At 43.9% G+C, this 23,142-nt stretch overlaps 1 protein-coding gene across 2 annotated transcripts in view; it reads left to right on the plus strand.

Moving 5' to 3' along the window:
* NTF3 (neurotrophin 3) overlaps positions 1 to 23,142 on the plus strand; it is a 70,773-nt gene that overhangs the window by 18,431 nt on the left and 29,200 nt on the right. The window lies entirely within an intron of this gene.

Consider the following 23,142-nt stretch of genomic DNA (forward strand, 5'->3'; position numbering starts at 1 on the left):
CTACCACCCTCTGGGTGCGGCCCTCCAGCCAGTTGGTGACCCAATTGACTGTGTGGGTGTCAACACCACAGTCCCCCAGTTTCTTAATGACAACGGGGTGAGAGACAGTGTCAAAAGCCTTCCAGAAGTCCAGGAGGACTATGTCCCCTGCTACCCCTGCAACTAACGATCTGGTAATCTGATCGTAGAAGGCCAGCAGGTTGGTCTGACAGGACCTGCCATTGATGAATCCTTGCTGGTTGCCCCTAAGCATGCAGTCCCCTGCTGGCTCCTCATGGATGTGTGCCAGTATAATTTTCTCAAACAGCTTGCCTAGGATTGAGGTAAGACTAACTGGCCTATGGTTTCCTGGGCCAGTTTATTTGGACTGTGTCACTGTTACAGGCTCACAACAGTACATCCATCATAATGGCGGTAACATAAAACTTTCTTTCAAGCCTAATTTTAATGTCTTCTTCTCCCCACCAACCCATACGCACCCAGGCCTTATCTACTTAGACCAGCATTTCTCAACCTGTTGATTACGACCCAAAAGTGGGTCACAAGAATATATGAAAGGGTTGCAAACAAACTTTAATAATGGACCATGAGACTTTAAAAATGGATTCTCCTTTATAGGAGAAAAATGTGAGAAACCACCACTTTTCCCTTGTAGGGTGTCAGAGTTCCAGCCTGCAAGTGCTCTTGCTCCAGAAACTCTCCTACTGCCCCAAATGCCCACCTCCCACCCCACACACTGGGGGGGCTTGGGTCTAAGGGTGGGTGGTAGCAGGTTGGAAGTGAGGGACACTGGGTTGGGACTGGCCATTGAGGTTTATAAATGGGTCCTGGTATAAAAAAAGATTGAGAACCACTGACCTAGACAGGTTAAGTGTGCCCTTTTCCCTTCCTCCACACCAAGGATATTGTATAAACATACCCCTAGAGAATGAGACACTGAATAGGTGGAAATGTTATTCTGGACATGTCTACACGTTTGCTTAAATACACATTAGCCTATCTTAATGCGCATTAAAGCATCATTTTAAAATGTGCTCCAAGAGCTGCTCTAATTAAAGTACCCAGAGTATCACATGTATCAGCATCCTCATGCTGAAAAATGGTGGCAGGGATGCTTTAACTAAAGCTCATCAAATGAACTTTAGTTAAGTGGCCCTGCTGCCATTTTTCAGCACAGGCACACTGATATTCATGGCACTGAAGTTTGCTGGAGTACAGTAATTACCATTCTCCATCAGACTCAATTAATTGAGTCTGCTCCAATGTACTTTAATTACAGTGCATTGGAGCAGTCTCACTGAACATGTGCAGGCACCCCATGCTCTTTAGTTAATGCTCATTAAGACAGGCTAATGTACATTTTCCTAGTACCTCACAATGGAGGTACTAGGTTTAATGTGTGTTAACTAAAGGACATTAATGTATGTGTAGACGTGCTCTTTGTGGTCAGATCTAGGCATTTTTTAATTCGGTGCTTATGCCTCAAAAAGGAAACAGTGCAAACTGAAAGTGTGGGTGCTGATTAGATTATTGTATGTCTAAAGACCCTACTGTAGAACTACATCTGCCTAACAAGGATGATTAGAAACAGAATTATAAACTGATGGTCTTCAGTTCATAGCTAGAAAATGGGTGATGATATCTGGGAGAGTTAAGGTTAGTGGAAGGAACTCTGGGAATTTCACATTTACTTCAGTAAAGGTTTATTGAAGTTTTTAGTTTGCTTCTGGCCTTTAAAAAAAAATCTCATGCAGTGCTCAGTAGTTTCAGCCAGAATTCTCACTCCAAGAAATGTTTCATTTGGGACTTTTCATTCTGAAAATTTATCAGCCACTTTTATCTATACAGTGAAGTTCACATTCAAACCAATTTGAATTAATCTCTTGATGAAGATTTAATAGGCTGTCAGGTCAGGCATTTTGTTAAAATCCAAGCACTTTAATGAGCAAAAGAGAATTTATATAATAATGTTATAATTCTGTCCAGTAGGAACAAGTTTGTCTTGTATACCTTTTTATTACTGATTGTTGCTATTTCTAATGTCTCTTTAGGATGTACAGTTTATTTTCTCCTTTGGTATTTTTATAACCGTTTTGCCAAACAAGTTTGGTGACATTTTAGCAACTTATATTAAGGGAAAGCTCCTAAAGACTTCAGTGGGACCAGGATTTCATCCATTATGTAGCAATTTTCAGGTCATACTCCCCATTTTTTTGTTGTGTTTTGCTGTCTCCCAGTCTCTGGTACATCCACAGTGGAAATATTTCTGGTATTGCACCCAAGTCATTCAGAACAGATTATTACAGGGATTTTGGATTAGTTGCCCAGTCCTTAAAAAAAATAATAATAATTTTACTTATTAAAATGGGACAAACCTGATGCCCTGCGACTATTGTGTCCAACAACTTCTGAGTCCTGCATTTTAAATACTAAGAATGAATACTAAGAATGAACTGTCTAGAAATTACTCCTACCTAAGAAAGATATGTTAGCACACAGTTGTGAGCAGCAGCTATATTTATGAAAATCAGTCTCCTTTTGGGCAATTCAGAAAGGTTGACGTTCATCTCTATTCAGAGGACGGACTATCAGCATACGTACCACACCAGCCTCACTTTCTCTCTACTGATCTGAGGGAGCCATCACAGCCTAGCCTTCCTGCTGGCCTTGTACAGAGAGGTGAATTTAATCTTGAAAGACAAATTTAAATGAATTGAATAGACTCCTTTTTCATGAATTATCAGCTCAGTTCTCTGCATAACAATGCTCTATGGCAATTCCCTGATACAAATAGGTCAGTGCTGTGCGTGATGATGTTGGCACCATCCAAATTGTGCTAACACCCATGAAGAGTATCTTGTTTTCCATGGTCTTGTAGTTTGATGTAGGTGGTCTACCAAAGGGAGACAGGAGCCTTATCAGTGGGAGACAGGAAATTCTCAAGCAAATTTAGAGTTGCCTGCAGAGTTAAGGGTGTTGACAGGCTCAGATCCCTCTGTCTGGCAGCCACAGAGTCTTATACTTAAAATCACAGAGGGTCTGACACAGTGCGAATCTGAATGTCTTCAAATTTCAGCAGGGAGTGGGGGTTCAAAATCTGAATCCCAAGAGCCAACTCTAGCCCTACAGTTTTGGTTCTGGCTTGGATCCAAAACTGGAAGGAGGGTATATGTTTTAGTCCCTGAAATCCTGCAGCAGCTGTTGCTCCTGAGAAATTTCTACCCAAGATGGTAAAAAACTTGGGAAAATATCTGGCAAGATTTCAGCATTATCAAGTAAGAAAAGAAACCTGAATTTAATCGGAGTCTGAACACAGCCTCCTCAGCTAGGAAGGTTTAGAGGTAGAGTTGAAGGTTAGCAAGTTATTTTCTCTCTTTCGAAAGTGTGCTACTTTCTGTCAGTGGAGTACAAACATTTCCGTGGATTCAGGTACGGGTCATTTCTGTTTTGTTTTGGTTTGGTTTTTTAATTAGCTGAACCCAACTCTCTTTTTTTCCTATCATCCCTGCATTGTTTGACTGGTAAAAGCTTAAGTACTTGCCTTAGCCACAAGGATGCTAGTGGCTTTATGTTAATATCCTGTATGATTTCTCTAGCATAGTATAATACATTCACAAACTTTTAGGAATATTAGCAGACAGGAGGAAAGGGAGATCAATTCTTCTTCTTACAGTGGAAAAGAGATTTAATTTGCCTTTAAAATTATTGTATCCTACCAGCAATGGGCTTAGTTTCAGTTGTTTTCATAGACTTGGCTCATTAATATTGGATGTTTGCCTAGCTGGGAAATTGCATTTCCAGTTCCAACACCTGCTATGTGCTAGACTTTTATTAGAGGGATACCTAGCTCTCTGCAATGACAAAACACTTAACAGTACAGTTGCTACTTGAGACTTACATGTTCCATTAAAAAACATTGCTGTATACTTCTGCCAACTTTGCCTATCTTCTGACACTACTTTTATTTAGAAGTGTCCTTGAATGATGTCTTACATTTTTAAAGTAAATGTAATCAAAGTCATATCGACTGTACATAAACATTGTTCTTTGCAAATATGTATGTGAGGCAAATATTAAGGAAGGTGAAGAGCTTTTAGGCTAAAAATGTTGGCACAAGGTCAGATGGCTAAAAATGGGCAGATAAATTGAGACTGGAAATTAGAATATGTCTAATTATCCAAGGAGTGACATTTTGTAATGATCCTCTAAGCCACGTTTTGGGGGCAAGGATCCTCCATTTCTTTGGGTACCTGTTGACGTGCAGGGAAGCTGTTCTGACATGCTGTAATTACAGTGTGTCAGAGCAGACTCAATCGAGTTTGCATGAGTATGCTAATTAGCATGCTCCATCAGCCTCTGTATCTTGTATCAGCATCCCTGTGCTTAAATGGCGGTGGGGGTGCTTTAACTAAAGCTCATTCAACTTGTTGACTTGGCCTTTACTAATGCTCCTTCCAGTACTAGAAAGCCCAGAGGTTCCTTGATAGAGGGCCTTGCTGTTCCCCTCAGGGTCATATTGTTTGCTAAGTTTGGGGTGGGAAGAATTTTTTTTTCTCTCCTGAGATCAAATTAGAACAGACCATGAGGGTTTTGCCTTCCTCTGTAGCATGGGGCAAAATCCTTTCCCTAGGACCTTCTCAGCTTACATTATCCAATTACTTCACTGGCACTGCAGTAGCAAGGCATTGGCAGTGCCCCAGACTCCCTCGTTCTTAGCGTTTCAGATGCTGATCCATGCACTTGTGGATAAGAAGTGGTAATCTGGGGGAGTTCTTTGTTGAAGAAGTGCCTGTGATCTCAGGGGACTGTATTCCATGACCTCAGAAGACCCTCTCAGTCTTGTGTCCCTATCACAGTGATGCTAAATCAGAATGCTGTGACATCTTTTCAAGGGTGCCATGCAATGTTGGTACTGTAAGGTATGCAGATAGATATGCAGTTCTCAAGATAAAACCCACAGATTTCAACTGGGAATCCATAGTGTCAAATGCATTATGCTCTGCCATGGCATTTCTGAGTTCTTTATAACAGAACTGCTCTATTATTTTGCTATAGTTAAAAAATGAGTGAAAGCTATGAGCTTGCATTTTCTGAGGGGTGCCCTGAAGCTAAAAAGGTTGGGAACAACTCTCGTATGACATTAAGCATCCTATAGTGGCCTTCATAAAACTGGATTAGGGTTTTCCTAAGCAATGTCTCCCTCCCCTCCTACTGCTGTTGAATATACTTCTTGGTTTCCTTTTTCTAATACAGAGATGGCTGTATTTCTATGGTGCTTTATGCATATTATTTTAAAATACAGTGGGATCTCTCTAAATAGAATGAGGAAGATGTTACCCATAATGACAACTAAATTCTTCCACAAGCCATCATGCATATGGAGCTCTTGATAGTTTATTATAGATTCACAGTTTCATAGATGCTAGGGTTGGAAGGTACCTCAACAAATCATCAAGTCCAACCCCCTGCCTCGGGCAGGAAAGAGTGCTGGGGTCAGATGACCCCAGCCAGATGCCTATTCAGCCTTCTCTTAAAGACCCCCAAGGTAGGGAAGAGCACCACCTCCCTTGGAAGCCCATTCCAAATTCTGGCCACCCTTACCGTGAAGAAGTTCTTCCTTATGCCCAGCCTAAATCTGCTCTCTGTCAGTTTGTGACCATTGTTCCTTGTTACCCCAAGAGGTGCCCTGGGGCATCTCCAGTTCCTTGCTGTGCCCCCCCAATGAATTTGTAGGCAGCCACAAGATCATCTCTCAGCCTTCTCTTGTGGAGGCTGAAGAGGTCCAGGTCCCATAGTCTCTCCTCATAGGGCTTAGCCTGCAAGCTCATAACCAAATGCGTGGCCCTCCTCTGGACCCTCTCATGGTTATCCACGTCCTTCTTAAAGTATGCCACCCAAAACTGGATGCAATACTCCAACTGCGGTCTGACCAATGCCACATAGAGAGTAAGTATCACCTCCTTGCTTTTATTTATCATTTCATCATGCTGATGACTCATGTTCATCTTAGAGTCCACTATGACTCTGAGATCCCTTTTGGCTTCTGTGCTGTTAAGAGGGTCATTTCTCAGCCAGTAGGTGTGCTGGATATTTTTACAGCCTAGGTGCAGCACTCTGCATTTGTCTTTTTTGAATGGCATCCTGTTGTGTTCTTCCCACTTTTCCAACCTGCCCAGGTCTGCCTGCAATCATTCCCTACCTTCCAGTTTGTTCACTTCATCCCACAATTTAGTATCATCCACAAACTTGGACACAGTACACTTCATGCACATTAATCATTTATCAAATCTGAATGCTTAGTTTGATAGAGCAGACATATTTAGGGCCTTTCAAAGTTCGGTCTCTTTTAGACCATCAATCGTGGCTTTCTGTCTGTACCCAAAATTGATTCAGTATGGGCAAAGCAGTTTGGGCTTCCCATATCTTGTGACATAGCTATAAGCACTGAACCCTGAATAGGAGAATCAGCATCTAAAAATAAAAAGCATATTTCAGCATGTGGCTGTTTTAGGATTATCTATAAACCCCCTTCCCCCCCCTCCCCCCCTGGTCTGGAGCTTGCCAATAAGGGAACTGCTCTATTTGAAGTGCCCAGAGCATCGCATGTATTTAGTATCCCACACTTCAAAATGGCAGTGGGGACACTTTAAGTAAAGCTCATTTGATGAGCTTTAGTTAAAGTGCCCCAGTTGCCATTTTGAAATGTGAAGACACTAAATACATATAATGTGGAGGCTGCTGGCACCTGTTAATTAGCACATTCCAACAGACTTGATTAATTGAGTCTTCTCCAGTGTGTGCCAGTTAGCATGTATCAGCAGGCATCTGCCACAGGTGTAGGTGCCCTATGAGTCTGTGATGTTAGTGGCCATTTCTGGGTGTCTAGAGGGCATTACTGGTACTTGCTCATTTACAGTTAGTACCACTCTGAATCCTAGCCCTACTCTCCAGCATATCTACTTCTCCCCACAGCTTGTTGTCATCCACAAACTTGCTAAGAGTGGACTCTCTGCCATTTTCCAGGTTGTTGATGCAGATATTGAACAAAACCAGCCCCAAGACCAACCCTGGGACACTCCACTTGATACAGGATTCCAACTAGACATCAAGCCACTGATTACTACCCTCTAAGCCCAATGATCCAGCCAGTTTTCTATTTACCCTACAGTCCATTCATGCAGCCCACACTCCTTTGCTTGCCTGAGAGAATGTTGTAGGAGATGGTATCAAAAACCTTGCTAAAATCAAGGTATATTGTGTCTACTGCTCTTCCCTCATCCACAGATCCAGTCATCTCATCATAGAAGGCAGTCAGGTTGGTCAGGCATGATCTGTCCTTAGTGAATGCTGACTGTTCCTGATCACCCTCTTCTCCTCCAAGTGCTTAGAAATAGATTCCTTGGGTGCATCTACACATACGTCCCACTGTACAGTTGGTACTGTACAGTTGTTTAGTACTTGCTTTAGTTAAGTACTAAATGACTGTGCAGTACCCACTGGTGGTGAACAGATTGTTCCTGACCCTACTGTGCAGTAGCAATGAGCTACTGTGCAGGAGCTCATTGCTACTGCACAGTAGGGGCAACATCATGGTTAGTGCCTGCCAACGCTACATCACCATCACTACACGAGCTACGTCACTACAGCGATGTAGTGTCTCATGTAGACACACCTCTTGAGGATCTGCTTCATGATTTTTCCATGGACTGAGGTGAGGCTGATCAGTCTGTACTTCCAAGGATGCTTTTTTCTCCTTTCTTAAATATGGGCACCTATGTTTGCTGTTTTTCAATCATCCCGGACCTCTCCTGGTAGCTATGAGTTTTCAAAGATGATAGCCAGTGGCTCTACAATCACATCAGCCATCTCCCTCAGCACCCTAAGGTGCATCCTATTTGGTCCCATGAACTGTAAATGTTAAGCTTTTCTAAATAGTCTCTAGCCTGTTCTTTCACTACTGTTGGCTGTACATCTCCTCCCCAAACTATGCTTCCACGTGCAGTAGTCTGGGAGCTGACCTTGCTTGTGAAAAGTGAAGTGAAACAGGCATTGAGTACTTCAGCCTTTTCTGTATCTTCTGTCATTAGGTTGCCTCCCCCATTCAGTAAGTGACCCACACTTTACATGATCTCCCTCTTGTTACTGACATACTTGTAGAAATCCTTCTTGCTACCCTTCATTTCCCTTCCTAGCTGCAACTCCAATTGCAAAGGATGTGAAGGGTAGCAATAGGGGTTTCTACAAGTATGTCTACCTGGTATCCCAGGTGACTGCCATAGCCACTGAGCAGTGGGGTAAGAAGTACATACCAAATCTAGATTCTGTAATCATGGGTGCTGTATAAGTCAAGTTGCAGGTGTCTTAAGTCAGCTACATATCCAGGAGAAGCCAAAGTAAGGGCTACAGTCACTAGTGCACATGTTCAGTTGGCATGACTTCCTAGTTGCCCAGGTATGCAGAGGTATACATCAAGGAACAGAATCCCCCTGGATTTGAAAGTACCAAAAATGCCCTTCGGACATGTGAAAAAACAAGGCTAGTTAGCCAGAAAAGAAAAGAATGCCACCCTATGAAATAAAGAAGAGATTTCCCACCTCCGGCCCAGCCTAGCCCTACCCTCCATACTGGGGCTAGAAGAGGGCACCCCATATATGCCCCTTGAATGGTACATAGGGGACAGGGACTGATGGGCTAATAGCGGCTCTTACCCCGATGTATATTCCCAATAGTCACACCAGGCTATCCAGTCACCCAAAATGTTTAGAGATAAATTCATTGCTGTATTCACTTTGAAATCAGGTTTAAAAAGTCCTTCTATTGTCCAGAGGGCAGTACGTGGGGCTGGCTCCCCACCGCTACGTACACCGCAGGGTGGGTTGTTAGAGGCATGTGCCCCCCAGATTTGTACACGGGGCAGGGGCAGGTGCAGGCTGTCCACTGTCGGCTTGAGGTCCCTGCCCTGCTGCCCTCCCTCCAGGGCCCAGAAGGTGGGACCTGGCAGGGCAGGGAACCTCGGTGGTACCACTGCCACAAGCCACACCACCATGGTGCCTCCTACCCATCTGGCAGCAGTGGCGGGTGGTGGTGTGTAGTTGTGCCCCTCACAGCTGCAGGATGGGCAGAGGACACTTTGCCATGGTGGCACAGAGCTTGTGGTGGCAGCACTAAGTTTCACCACCTGGCCCCACTCTGCCCTGCAGCACCAGGTCTTAGCTGCTGGGTTGTGGAGGCCCCAGTGGGAGGGCAGCAGGGTGGAGAGCCTGAGCCCATAGTGGGCAGCCTGCATCTGCCCCCCGATGAACTGTGCTCTGGCCATGCTGCCCATGGGGGAGGGGCAATTGGGCTCCACTCCGCTGCAGTAGCCTCGAGCAGGCAGCAGCCAAGGCTCAGCTGCTGGGGGTGGGGGGCAGGGACCTATGGTTGCAGGTTCCTGGCCCCATAGCCCTGGCAGCTGGAGATCCCCTTCAGTGGGGTAGGCAGCTGTGGATGGGGAATGAGGGGCACCGGCGGGGATGGGGGTGGAGAGTGAGGGGCAATGGCATGGGCAGAGTACCAGCATATCAGCACCACAAAGCAGTGTGGGAGGGAGACAGCCACAGCTGCATCCTGGTGAGTGAAGGGGGCAGGGGAAGCTCTGATTTTTCCATGATAAAAAAATCAAACACCAAAATGTTTATGTATTTAGAACTTATTTTATTATAGTAATTGAGGCTTCAAAATGGCTTTAAAATTGTAAATATATCAAGAAAACGTTGTGTTCAGCTGATACCTATATATATGTAAAATGGTGTTTCATTTTAATCAAGGAAAAAATGCAGATTTTGGAGGTTTTGATCAGAGAATATACGATTTGTAAACAGAGAAAACCAGGACCCACGATCATTATATCATATATTATTAAGTAATTTCTATTAAATATGAATAATAATAATAAGGACAAACTTATTTTTATGTTAAATTATAAGACTGTAATTACACAAAGTTTTAAAATGGGCTTCCTGTTGTAGCCTGGCCAGAATTCACTTTTGAAAACTGTCAGTGACATATGACCAATGCATCTATCTCCTATGTTGAACTGATCTGCTGGATAGCTTTAACACTAATTATCAGGTTGTCGGTCCACTTCTGTCCTTCTCCCGAACAGAATAACTCTTCCAAAGGAACACAGCTGGCTAGTTTGGTATTCAGCAAGTACTCTGAGTCATTAATGTGATATCTGCAGTACATGCACCAGCAAGGGTGGATTTAGAGGGGGTACAGCCACACACCCCCTGCTGCTGGAGCAGCAGCCAAGGATTTAAGTCTCAAAGAAGATAAGCATACCCTCCCCTGCTTTCCCATCCATACTCAAAGGCACATCCCCCCTCCACCTACCCTGTCTGCTGTTGGGACAGCATTTGGGTGGGGAGAAAATCTCCTACCTATTCCAGCTTGGCTGCACTGGGGCTATGCTCAGCCTGGGACCATGGCAGTGGCAGCAGTTTGCACTCCCTGCCAGCCTGGGGGCAGGCATGGTAAGGGAAAACATGCTCCTTGGCTACTAACACTGATGTTGTAGGCCCCAGTGAGAACAGTACCCGTCCAGTCAAACTGCAGCGGGCAGAAGCTCATCTCACTCCCAAGAAAGCACTTAGCAGTGTCAGGTAAGAGGGGGTGGAGAATGGAAGGGGAAAGGATGAAGAGGAGAGAAAAAGGGAGAGGATGTGCCTCTGAGCATGAAGGGGAAGGGAGTGGGGGAAGGTGTACCCTCCCTGGGACCTAAGTCCTCACCTGTTTCTGCAGCATTGTCCGACTGCCATGGCAGGTGAGAGTGGAGGGAAGAAGGTGGGAGCAGGGGTACAGCTACCCCTGCAGCACCAGTCCCTGCAACTGTACTCCACTTTGTAAAATCCTGGATACATTTCTGTGCACCAGACAATAGGCAGTTTTAATTGACACTAGAAACTCTATTAAGCCTGTAGTTTAAAATTAAATACATGCATATGTGACTGGCCTTGCCTATGCATTCTGATCTGTACCCTTGCTACCTTCTGTCCTGCCATACAACTCTGTGTGCTAACTCTGCTTCTGACTCCAGAGTTCCTACCATAATTTCAACTAACAAGAATAGAGCTATACATTGTATTTAACTGGAAGGGTTGAGGTATGTGGTGGAGGTGGTTTCCCAATACCTGGCTCTGATATAACCCTTTACTAGTTCAAAGCACCAGAGAAGGGTTCATTATTAGTCTTCAGCCCCATGAGGTAAGTAAGACTGATCCTACTGATGATAATGCAATTCTAGGCATTTAGCAAAGGTGCAGGACCATGTCACCATCCCTGTGTCAGAATCATGATTAAAACTCTTTACCCTATGTGTGGGTGAAGCGCATCATTATGTAGTTCAGCAGAAAGCACGAGCATCTTTTGAAGTCTTCAGAATGCAGTTTCAGTGGTGATACATCAACCTTGTGTTGGCCCTTTTTACAGGGGGCAGATTTCACTTGCCTTTATTCAACGTTCAGTGTGACCACCATGACCACCATTACCATCACTGGTTCCATACTATTTTCATTCATCAGTCAGAGATACCACATGGAACTTTTCTTGGGGATACATGTATATCTTTCCATGACCTATATATACATCATTACAGGATGTTGATAAGAACAAACGAGAAGGAAATGTTTAACAGACGCAAACGAGCACTGTATTTTGAGCTTGATTTATAGGTTTAAAATGAAATCCAAATGCTAATGCTGGGAGCCTCGCTAGCTGGATGTGGCACAGTGTGTTCTGCCTCACCACTAAAAAATGAAAAATTAAACATCGCTCCCATTTAGTTAAGCTGAAATGAATATCTTAAGTGGTTTATGAATTACTGAGACATTCTCTTGGAAAAAAAAAAAGTCCAAAGAAAGCTCAACTCCCTGCAGCTTATAAGACACTCCTTTTAAGTCATGGATCAGTAAGGCCAACACATAGTTGTACTATATCACAACAGATCCTTGTCCAAGATGAGAACAAACAAATTATTTTAATATATTTAAAAGCAAATTACTTTATTGTGAATGCCATCACAGGGGCCCTGTGGTCTGGGGAGGTGATATGCATCCTCAGCTTTTGGGAGAGTCACTGGGTGCTCACTAGATCTTTGCAGAGCCAGGCCCCAACCAGCAACTGGTCCATGGTTGAGACACAGCCACAGAATATAATATGAAATCAGTTTTGCCTCATGTAAATAGAATCCACCAGCAGAACCTTTTCTGCATCGGGCCTACTAAAATTTCATTCAATTCTGTATATGGCTTCCTAGTCAAACAATTAAAACCTGTTCCAAAGTCCAGGGAGGTCAATGGAAAAACATGCATTGACTTCAGAGGGTCCTTGAGGTTTTACCGCTGGCAGCAGGAGGGAAGATTCTTTGGTGTGTGGGTGGTCTTTGTATGTAAAAGATCCTGTCCTCACCTGGTTCACAAGACTAACCACTAGCCATTGATTAGAGAAAGTTACTCCCTGCCTGACACATGAACCAAACTAAGTAGTTTCACCTGCTGGAGGGATTTCACCCTTACTTTGACACTGGCATCTTGCTTGGTTTTGCAATTTATCCAGTCCTGATTAAGGAACGGACTGATGTATTTGCTCAACTCCTTCTTAGCAGTATTAGTAGTGTAGTGGGAACTGCCGTAAGAGTAAACCAAATTTACCAGTCAAAGTTTTAAGGACCTCATACCTGAGATACCTTAGGCACTGGCCAGCTTGGTAAAAACCCCAATACTCCACAAACTCTTTCAGAGCAGACTTACGCGTGGCTCTCCTCTGGACTCTCTCAAGCTTCTCCACATCCTTTTTGAATTGTGGAGCCCAAAACTGGACGCAGTACTCCAGCTGCGGCCTCACCAAGGCCGAGTACAAGGGGAGAATGACGTCCCGGGATTTGCTCGAGAAGCATCTATGGATGCAAGCCAGCGTTTTGGTCGCTTTATTAGCCGCAGCATCGCATTGCAGGCTCATGTTCATCTTGTGGTCAATGATGACCCCCAAGTCTTTCTTCTGTAGTACTATCCAACGTAGCACTGCCGAGCCTATAAGGATGCTGCAGGCTTTTCCTCCCAAGGTGGAGAACCTTGCATTTTTTGGTGTTAAACACCATCAGGTTCTCGTCTGCCCATTTGCTGAGCTTGTCCAGTTCTTCACTTCCCCCTACAGTAGTTGGTGTTCAATCTCTATGTAAACTTTTTAATTTTAGTCTAACAGTTGGCCTAGCAATCTCTCTTCTTCTCCCTGAACCTTGAGTAGATCATTCTCCCCTGCAGAGATTGCTTTCCTCAGTCTCCTCTGTTGGTATTCATTAAGCCTATCAGCCAAATCGTTGTTCCAGAATACCACACACCAAAAACTCAGTTCAGTGCCCTCCCTCCTGTTAACCCCCTGGTCCTTCTCCTGCTCTGGACCTTTAAAGTTTTAAAACACCCTGGGGCTTTACATACCGGAGCACAACAAATGATTGAAGTCCTGTTCTCAAGCAGGTCTGAGGACTTCAGAGAGTCTACCTATATAGACTGTGGAGTGTAAAGCCTCAGGATGCTTTTAAAGGCTGGGAGTGTTCCTGGGGTCATTCCCAGTCAACTGCAGCAGTGACATGCTTAGTTGCTTCTGTTCTCAACAACATCTCCGAACAGCTGAATCTTCACTACTTCATCATACCCATTGAACTGGGCTAAATGTTTCTGTAGCCATGCCAAACAGCTGTCTTTTGCAAGTCTGCTCTGAAAGAGTTTGTGGAGTATTGGGGGTTTTACCAAGCTGGCCAGTGCCTAAGGTATCTCAGGTGTGAGGTCCTTAAAACTTTGACTGATAAATTTGGTTTACTCTTACGGCAGTTCCCACTACACTACTAATACTGCTAAGAAGGAGTTGAGCAAATACGTCAGTCCGTTCCTTAATCAGGACTGGATAAATTGCAAAACCAAGCAAGATGCCAGTGTCAAAGTAAGGGTGATAGAGTCACAAGACAACACAGGCTGGGGTTGGTTTGGGGAGGTATGAAGCACTGCTGGGACAGAGTGTTTACAAGAAAAATCCCACAGGTCATATCTGCATTACATATTTATAAACTCCTGGAACTCAATTTTATAGGGTTTTTCTTTTTGATTAATGGCTGTGCTGCATTTCAGCTCAGAGCCTACTGAATATACTGCACTTGAACTGAACAAGATACAGAGCGGCCAAATATGAATTCTACTGCTGGACTGTGATTTAAGAATGGCTTTTTGCTTAAAGGCCTTTGTTCTGGGGCTCTGCTTATTATGTGTATAAAGTAAACTATACATATATAAATGGGCCTCCAAGGGGGCTTTATTGTCTCAAATGCCTTCCTGGCAAATGAGGTAAAGGACATGTGAAAATACTACTCTTTTCCTTTTTTATTTATCACCTTAAAACTAAAAAGAGTGCATATTGCTTCTCATACAGGGGAAGAAGGCTGTGTGTGTGTGCGCATGTGCATGCGTGCATGCATGCACGTGCATTACTATGCACCACAATTCCTAAAAACATACTAAATGTTTTTATTGTGGCAATATTTGCTAAGTGTTAACAAGCAAGGACCTGACTAGGAGCTACAGCTGTGAGTTGCCACTACAAGGCTGGTAAGTCAGGACAGGCTTCTAACCCTGCTCTAGGTGGAGGGGGTAGGGAGGAAAGAGAGAAATGCATACAAGAAAGATGATCCTCTTTGAAATTTGCCTTTCTTGTTATAATCCACTTCCCAGGGAGACACTGACTGGAGACTGTAAAATTCTCCAGTAAATACTAGTGAAATGTATGCCTCTTCCAAAACTTGGTAAGATCAGGCAACCAAACCCACTCCATCTCATACTTTTGTTTTAACTTTTATATCTAACAAAAAACAAGTTATGTATAAAACTGGGAAACACTTAGGCACTTGATTCTTGCAATATATTTATGGTAAAGTTGCTTCTCTCTTTCCTTCATCTGTTTGTCCCGGACACTTTTGACATTCTTATCCCTAAAGAACGGTATCCAAGTAGATCTTATTTTCTTTGTGTTTTGACTCTTATGGACTGAAGGTCCTTTTATCTTGTTTTGTAATCTGTCTTGGTTTAGATTATAGTAACTGATTAAAAATACCATTTTAAAGAACAAGAGACCAGGTCGTTAGTTGGTGTAGCTGACTTATACCACTGTATATCAGCTGATGATGGGAACCCAAAAAAGTCAAAGCCCCCATAATTCTCATTTTTAAAAGAAAGTATCCAAAGCTGGTTGGCACTATTTCTATCCAAATGATTTTATGATGAAAAATGCAGTTTCCATTTAAAATACTTTATGAAAGGGCATGCATGCATAGCTGATAGAAAAAGAAGAGTTGAACCTAAGAAGCTGGATGAAGGTCATTTGCAGAAGAGCATGTACAGGCCTTCACAAGGATATTTAACCTATCTGTGAACTGGTGATTTTGGAGCCCTTAGATGGTGTCATGTCTGGAAGCTTTATGCCCCAGAAAGGAGGGACAGCTATGGGTGACCTCACCATCTAACACTTTGATTCCCAGAACTAACATCTCTCGGACACAGTGCTTATCCAAATGATGTAAATAGATGATGGTCCCCAGTATTTGGCATAGCTGGAAAGATATGGGATTTAGGAGATACTCTGTGGTCTCCTTAGGAGATAAGCTGTGGTCTCCAGTATCTGATATGCAGTATCACTGAGTACATAGAGGATTAGAGAATATCAGAAAGGTCATGTATTTTCATCTTGACCTATTAAGTAATTTTTAAGTAACATATTCCCTAAGCTTTCTCCAATGTTTCTCACAGCACAGGGAGCCTGATTCAGCTTCCACTAAAGTCCAGGGAAAAACTCCCACTAACTTCAGCAAGGGGTTGGATCAGGCCACAAAATACTCTATAATAAAATGTGTAAAACTCAGAAGGCTGAAAATAACTAGACAAATGAACAAAAGCAACTAGAGACTCACAAGTTACAGTTCCTTCTGTGCATACTCTGTATAAATGTATGGACTGTACATTGGGGTTTTGGGAAACAGACCCACTGTGTCCTTGAAGAGATGAAAAAGGTAACCTAGGCCGCATCTACACGAGACGCTGACTGCGCAGTAGTCACAACTTACTGCATAGTCAGCATCATGAAATAGCCGTTCTTCAGCACAGCTACACAGCAACTCTGGTTACTGAGCAGCCAGTGCCTCATGTAGACATAGCCCTAAAGGTGAAACTTCATTCATTCCAGTTCTTTCCATCTCCTGTGTCATTGCAGGGAGCAATGAGGAGAATGTGACTCCAAGGCCAGTAACACCTTGGCTACTTATACTTACTATTTTCTTACTAGGCAGCTTGTTATGCAGCACCAAATTCTTGTTCTCTGTTGACATACTTTAGCTGGTAGTAAGCCAGGAAAGCTGCTTTTTGCCTTCCTTCTCTCAAAAATCAGGATGACAATTTGATGTGGGTGGGAAGGGAAATAGACTGGAGTGCATTCCTGCAAGTTCTACATCCAGGCCTGGAAACTTGTTTTAAAAAATCCCATGCTGAAGTGCCCAAATGGTATTATACTTTATGGTTAGTGACAGACATTCAAAAAGCCTGAGCTTGAATTGATTCACTCTTTGCAGGCAGTCTAATCTGGCTAGGCTATACTGGTTTGAAACAAGACAGACATTCTCTCTGGACTGAGGAAATTCAGGCACATGCCTGCAGTGGCTCAGGGCGAAAGCTGGGGGGCACTAGAGTAGCCCTTCCTTCCATTCTGCAGGAAGCTGAGCTGAGGGGGTTGTGGCCAGGCTGGACAGGACTCTCTCATTAGGGAGGTCTGCCTGCATGATCCCAGGCTTTTCCCCACTGGCTGCTCAAGGGATAGGAGTGTTGCCAGACCCCAGACCCTTGCTAGCACTCCGAGGCAAGCGGGGTAGGGGTGCAGTCCATGCATCTGTTGATGATATGGAGCTTCTCAATCTCCTTCCCTGCTTTGCCATACTGTCTGCAGCAAACTGACAGGCAAGCAAGCCAGCTGGGGTCTGTTAGTGATAACAGTCTTTATCACCCAATTATCAAAACAATGGCCTCTCTCCATTACTTCAGACTTCTTAAACAGGTTACCAGCTGATCTGTTGATTAGCTCCAAACAACCCCAACAAGTCAGTGTTCTGTCTGCCTGCCCCAGTGAGATTGGAGACACTTGCACACACAGACACCTCTTGGCATTAGCTAGCATACAACGTATCTAAGGTCTGTGGGGCTGGGGTCCATGCTGTAGGAGATGGGAGGGAGGGGGCTGGATTTCCTGCTTTAGCAGTGAGAGTGGGGGGGTAGGAAATGGGGAAGCTAGGCAGACCCTGCTGTGACTGCAGAGTCTGATGGACCCTTACACAGCATTAGCCAGCATGCCACATGCTGGCTAGGGCTGTGCTAAGCTTCAATCCCTGATTTGATTTGGCAGACATTCAGCCCGATTCAGTAGTCAAATCTCCAAATCTGAATTGAATCAGGAGACCCTTTAACCTTTCAGAACTGAATCAGAACCCTCCAAATCGATTTGGAAAGATTTGGTGATTTGGACATACATACAGCTTTAAATGTTTTTTCTACATACCTCAAGGTACCAGGCAGCTCATGAATGCTGCAATGCTCGGGTGAATGGAGCACCCCACAGGAGTGTGGGGGGCGGGTCCCCCCAGCATGCTCAGCAGCACACCTGAAAGAGGACCAGAAGCACTTCCAGTCCACTTCTGGGTCCACCAGGGAGCGCACAGGGAGCCTCCCTTCACACTCCCCCAGCTCAGTGACTGGTGCCTCCTGGGTCTGGGGGAGGCACGTGGGGTCCCTCTATGGCCGATTGCCAAGCCAGGAGGTGCGGGAGGGGAGGGGGTGCCCTGAACGCTCCCAAGCAGACCCAGAAATGGACTGAAAGTACTTCCAGTCCACTTCCGGGTTCACAAACTGCGCACGCAGGAGACCCCCCACCCCATGCTCCTGTGGGATGCTCCATCTGCAGCCGCATTGCAGAATTCATGAGCTGCCTGGTACCTTGAGGTATGTAGAAAAAACATTTAAATCTGTGTCTATGGCCAAATTGATGATTCTCCGAATCAGCATTGAATCTTCAGATTTAGATTCGGCCAAATTGAAATCAGGGACAGTGATTAAGTCAACAAATCAAATCACTGTCCCCGATTCAGTTCACATCCAAATAGAATATGGCCCATTTCGTACACCCCTAATGCTGGCTATAGTCTGTGCTGTGACAGAAAGGAGGAAGGGATCCCTGCTTAAGCAGTGAGCGGTGAGGGTGTGGGGGAAGTTGGGGCAGGGGAAGCCAGCAGACAGTGCTGTTCCTGGAAGTCTCTGTTGGAGCTCCGGCCAGGGAGCAGGGAGGAGGGGCCAGCTCTGCTGTGGAGCAGAGAGCTTTGCCCAGTCCAGAGAGCATGCTGGCATGCTGGAAGACTCTGATTTAACTTAAACCAGCAAGGGGTCTGGGACAGACATTGCATAAAACAGTTTAACCAAAATCAGTTAAGTCTGATATTTCATTCAACCAAATTTATCTCAAACTGGTTTCAGCCATTTTCAAACTGGTTTATGTGCACTGAAATCTGTTCTGTTACAGGTTTAAACCAGTTTCTGATCACTTAAACTAGTTTATGTTTAATGTCTTTCCCTAACGTATTTGACTTGGGAATTTCCTACTGTTAAAAAAGCTAAGCTACGTTCAAGACATTCCTGAACTTATTTTTCCATGTCAGCCCCCCTGTGGGGCCACACAAAGACATTACAAGCAAGGATGCATAAGGCAAATCTCACTTATACTTGCACTGCAATAATACAAATGAAAGAATTCATACATATTTCTTGTGTGATTGTTCATACTTGATTGCATGATTCAGAATTAAGGCTATATTTCAATTCATTTTAAGCCAATCCCTTACCAATACAAGCTGTGTCAGGGCTGTCAGACAAGTGGTTTACACTAATTTAGCCAAACCAGTGCCATTTGTGTGCGTTTGCAAATGCCTTGTATATACTGAACGTCAAATCAGCTGCATTAGATGTAAAATTATTACTACTATTGCCACAGGGTCTACTAGCTTTAATCTCAGTCAGAACCCCAGATCCTAAACGCTGTCAGACATATACTAAACAAAAGTTTTTGTTTCCAAAAGCTCAGTGTCTAAAAGATAATTTAACACATGGCTTAAGAAAACAAACCAGTATGGGGGGAAAGAGTGACAATAGAACAAGCATCTTTTTGCAAAGCCTTGGATGTGTGCTCAATTCACTGACATACTAACCCAATCAGTACCAGGAAACCCAACAATGAGCTATGCATGCAACACTTAGATCCTACTTTAAATAGAGAGGGACTGTTATTGAAATATTAGAACCGTTTACAGAGTTAGGAGTGGGGATGGGGATGGAGGAAAAAGAAGTCTCACACCTGGTAATTCTGGTTAAAAATCAGCCAAGTGCACTAGCAACAAGATGTAAAACAAGTATGCTTCATAAATGCTAATTCCTACTCCTTTTCCTTTGCTGAAATGTGTTTTACAGAGCATTAGGTTATTTCTTTTTTTTTAACTATATATAGGTTTTTTTCATAGATTTCATAGACATTTGGGCTGGACCCAGGAGGATCATCATGTCCAGCCCCCCACCCCAGGGGCAGGAAGTCAGCAGGGATCATAGGATCCCAGCAAGATAAGCATCCAAATGTGTCTTGAAGGCATTCAAAGTGGCTGCTTGAACCGCCTCTGGCGGCAGTCTGTTCCAAACCTTGGAGGCCCGGACAGTGAAGAAGTTCTTTCTTATGGCCAGTCTGAACCGGTCACAGTGGAGTTTGTGACCATTCAATCTTGTCATCCCTCGGGGGGCTCTGGTGAACAGTCATTCCCCCAGATCCTGGTGAACACCCCTGATAAAAATTTATAGGTGGCCACCAGATCACCCCCGAGCCTGCGCTTTTCCAGGCTGAGGAGCCCCATAGCTCTCAGCCTGTCATCATGAAGTCTGTTTTCCTGACCTCTGATCATGCGCGTGGCTCTTCTCTGGACTCTCTCAAGCTTCTCCACATCCTTTTTGAATTGCGGAGCCCAAAACTGGACGCACTACTCCAGCTGCGGCCTCACCAAGGCCCAGTACAGCGGGAGAATGACATCCCAGGATTTGCTTGAGAAGCATCTATGGATGCAAGCCAGTGTTTCACTCGCTTTACTAGCTGCAGCATCACACTGAAGGCTTGTGGTGTATCTCTCTAACAGCTTCAGAGATCTCTGAGCCTAAATGCATGTTCGGCCAGATTCTCTATTGGTGTAAAATGACATAAATTTATTAAAATGGAAAGAACCATGACAATCTATGCCAGCTATGAAACAGAACCTTGTCATAGGTTGGCATCCTATTCTGATGTTGAAATCTAGAATGGGAGTTTATGATTTGTCTCTAGTTCTGCACAACTAAAAACAATGAAGATTTGGATTAAGTAAACTAGAGTAATCCCATTCATGCTATACCAGGTTACACCAGCACAGGATCTGGTCCTAAGGGTCAAATATTCATTCAGCTTCCAAATATTGCTCACATGCTCTTTTCTACAAGTATGGGCAACTCATGATTTCAGTTTGAGTTTCTAAATATTTGGTCCTATTCTTACAACTCCATGTCCCTTACCCTTGTAACTGTGTGAGATTTTCATCTTTCAATTTACACAAGTTTACAGTATGTACTGGTGGGAAAGTTCTGACAAAATGTTGTTCCATCAGAAAATGTTGATTCAATAAAATTGTAACTTTGTGGGAAAGGTGTTCATTTTTTTTATTCAGAAACATAATTTATATTAAAATAGGGTTTTAAAATTTGAAATCAGAATGATATGTTTTGATAGGCCTCTTCATCTTTTTTTCAAATTATCAGTTGGCAAAATGTTGAAGATTTGCTCAATTTTTGGAACTTTTGATGCTGACAGTATCTCATATTTTTATAATTTAAACAACATTTCAAAGCCTCTCTTACTTCCCTCTCATAACATCACATGCTGTAGTATGAAGCTCCTTTCACCTTTGAGTGTTTAGGGTTTATTTTATGTGCGCGCGCGCGTGTGTGTGTGTGTGTGTGTGTGTGTGTGTAGTTGTTATAAATAGAATTGTTATAGCCTATTATATATCAAATTTTCTTCAGAATAGGTTCTTATACTGCCCTCGTAATCCCAGTATGTATCTTCTAGTTATGCATGAAATGATAGACAATTATGTGACTAATATTTATTGCACATGATTTCTCCTTTTGTCTTTTCTCTTCCTTAGGGGAGAATGGTGTATGCAGTATTGTGTTTTGGTATGGCAGGATTACTTTTAGTATGTATATATATTAAAGAAGGCAGGTCACAAAACCGTCCTATACTTGGCTCAGACCAGCCCCGTGAGAAACCTCTGTCTCCCGCATAGATAAGCTTTAAACTTTGTGCTAGAAAGTTCCAAAGAGTGTCATGGCCAACCCATACCATTGCATTACCTTCACACAGGGCTGTGAATCACAAGTTCCTGCTGAAACAAATTAATGGACCTATGAATGAGAAAGAAACCATTTGTTCAGGGTTCACTGTACAAGCCAGAGATTAGCCATTTCACACCAGTTCAAGCTAAAATCCTGCATCCCAGCCTCCAGATTCAGATCCTGATACAGACGTTGCTGTTTGATCACTTCTGTATGCATTTTGTACCTCCAGAATAGATTCAAATGCAAAGTGTACATTCTACCTCAATACCATAGAAACGCATATTGAGGACAGTTTATAAGGGACCTCAGAATGCCTGCCACACTTGGACTGACACAACAAAAACCGATCTGAACGTCACCTGACTGATTTCTTCCCTATGGGCATGGACATGTGGCACACTGGCATAACTTACATTATTTTTGTACATTGATGCAAGTTACACAGGCAACAAGAGCAGAGAGAGTCATGATCATGGGAAAGCAAAAAACCAGCAAGTATTATTACAGCACCTCACCAATAGGGCTGGAGACAGACATTATAAATAAACCAGTTTAAATGATCACAAACTGGTTTAAACCGATAACAGAACACATATTCATTGCACATAAATCAGTCTGAAAATGGCTGAAACTGGTTTGATAAAACCTGGTTGAATGTAGTATCAGACTTAACCAGTTTAACTGGTCAAACTGGTTTATGCAATGTCTGCCCCAGACCCCTTTCTTGTTTAAGATAAACCAGACTCCCCTAGCATCTTGGCATGCTCTCTGGGCTGGGCAGGGCTTTTTGCTGCACAGCAGAGCTGGCCCCTCCCCTCTGCTCCCTGTCTGGAGCTCCAACAGAGACTGCAGGCACAGCAGGGTCTGCCTGGCTTCCCCCAGCCTACCTCCCCTCGCTGCTCAAGCAGGAATCCCCACCCCCTCTTCTCCCACAGCGCAGACCCCAACCGCACGAACTCTAGAGGTATGTATATCTCTCCAATTTCACTAGGACAAGCAGAGAGAACAGTGACTACTTAGGGCTTTTTGGAGCTAATCAACAGGTCAGCTGGTAAGCTGTTTAAGAAGACTTTGAACTAATGAGGGAGACTATTGTTTTGCTGATGGGGTGATAAACACTGTTATCAGCCCCCTCCTGGCTTGCTTGGCTGTCAGTTTGCTGGACCTAGGAGGGAGATTGAAAAGCTCAATATCATCAACAGATTCATGCACTGCATACCCCCGTCCCCTTGTCTCAGAGAGCTAGCAGGGGACTGGGGTCTGGCAACACTCCTGCCTCTTGAGGAATGAGCAGGGGAAAAGCCTGGGATGGTGCAGGCAGACCTCCCTAATCCAAACGTCCTACTGGGGCTTGCCATGCCTCCCCACCCCCACTCTCAGCTAAGCTCCCTCCCTTCCCTTCCATAGGGATGGTCCAGCAACCCCCGGCTTCCAGCCTGAGCCAATGCAGGTATGTGCCTGAATTTCCTCAGTCCACAGAGAATATCTGTGGCTAGGGACAGACATTCAAAGAACCTGAATTGAGTCAATATTTGCAGGTTAGTCTAATCTGCAAAGCTTGAACTGATTTGAGGTGGATGGACATTCCATTTTCATTGCAGAAATGTAGGCACATGCCTACAGTGGC

The sequence above is a fragment of the Crocodylus porosus genome, unplaced genomic scaffold, assembly GCF_001723895.1.
Source record: "Crocodylus porosus isolate Cpor-Errol unplaced genomic scaffold, CroPor_comp1, whole genome shotgun sequence".
NCBI lineage: Eukaryota > Metazoa > Chordata > Crocodylia > Crocodylidae > Crocodylus > Crocodylus porosus.